Consider the following 1,669-nt stretch of genomic DNA (forward strand, 5'->3'; position numbering starts at 1 on the left):
ACTGGGGGCCCTTGGTATAGCCTCCTATGCCTATGGTAGTTTTTTAGTGCCTGTGATGAACAAGTTGCCTGCAGAACCGAGACTCATCATAACTCGACACTTTGAGGGTGGAATTTGGCATCATGAAAAATTGCTGAAATCGTTTCCGGAAGAAGTAGAAGCCAGGGAAAGATGCAGTCTTATGGGGGACTAAGAAAAGAGGAAATGACCTTAAGTTCCAACTGCTGCGACAATTCTGTCTTCAACTAAGAGGCGTAATCAAGGTTCACTGACTTGCGCTTATTGCGGAAATCTTCATCCTTCGGTTGATTGTCCAATGGCAGTAGATGTACGCACACGACTCGGCATCTTGAGGAGAAAGGGAAGGTGCTTCACGTGCCTGATGGGGCAACACTTAAGCAGAGATTGTACGTCAAAGCTACGATGCAAGGATTGTGGTGGTCGACACCATGTTAGCATTTGGGATAAATTCGTCAAATGTCTCAGCCACAGACAACATTTTGCCAACCATCTTTGTTCCCAAACACTGATCAAGGTGGAGGATTGGGAGGTTGTCAACAAATATCAACCCTGTACATTGATGCGAAAATCTCTGTGATGTTACAAACTGCTCACGCAGTTGTCTCGGGAGCAGGCCCTGATGCGACGTTTCTGATGGCAAGAGATATTTTGGATAGCTGCAGCCAAAGATCGTATTTGTCATGCAGACTAAAGGAAGACCTAAAGCTGCAATTCATTTGCACTGAGAAACTGATGATAAAGACGTTCGGCTCAGAAGAGGGTCAGATGTAAGAGTGTGAAGCTGTACAGTTTAGCCTCAGAGGATTGGACAATGATCTGAACTGTTACATGACAGCCTTTGTGGTACCTGTTATATGTGCTCCTCTGCAGAATCAAGCCATTGAGAATGCCTTCCAGAGTTACCCTCACTTAAAGGGGATGCAGCTTGCTGTTGGTCCTACTGAGAAACCTGCCCTTGAAATAGATATGTTGGTTAGTTCTGACAGTTATTGGAACATAGTCACAAGACAAATAAAACGTGGAAACTCTGGACCAGTAGCCTTAAACACAAGACTTAGAGGGGTGTTGTCTGGTGCTGTCAATCAGCCAAGCACTGCTACTTCCCTCGCAGTCAACTGTGTGAGTGCTCTGCTCACACCTTAAGGACAGATACACAACTCGTCGATCTGGATGACCAGTTGGCAAGGTTTTGGGAGCTCGAATCTATTGGAATAAGGAGAACTGTGACACCGTACATGAGAAATTCAGGGTAGAATTCAACTTCAATGGTGAGAGATACGAGGTTAAGCTACCTTTGAAGAGTTCCCACCCTGTGTTGCCAGACAATTATGAACTGAGTTTTAGACGACTAGAAAGCAACGTAAGAAGACTGAGGCAGCACCAGGAAGTTATGAGTGAATATAATGTTGTTAGGGAATAAATGGAAAGAGGGATCATTGAAGGTATCTCATCATCTAAACTGGCTCCTGCAGGGAAGGTCCACTACCTGCCCTATCATGAGGTTCTAAGAATTAAAAAGCAAACAACAAACCTATGAGTGGTATACGACGCCTCTGCATCCACCAATGGTGTTTCATTGAACAGTTGTTTTCATGCTGGCCTATCCCCTCTCGCAAACCTGATGAATACTCTTGTACGATTTCGCCAG

Source organism: Montipora capricornis, chromosome 14 (genome assembly GCF_036669925.1).
Source record: "Montipora capricornis isolate CH-2021 chromosome 14, ASM3666992v2, whole genome shotgun sequence".
Taxonomy (NCBI): domain Eukaryota; kingdom Metazoa; phylum Cnidaria; class Anthozoa; order Scleractinia; family Acroporidae; genus Montipora; species Montipora capricornis.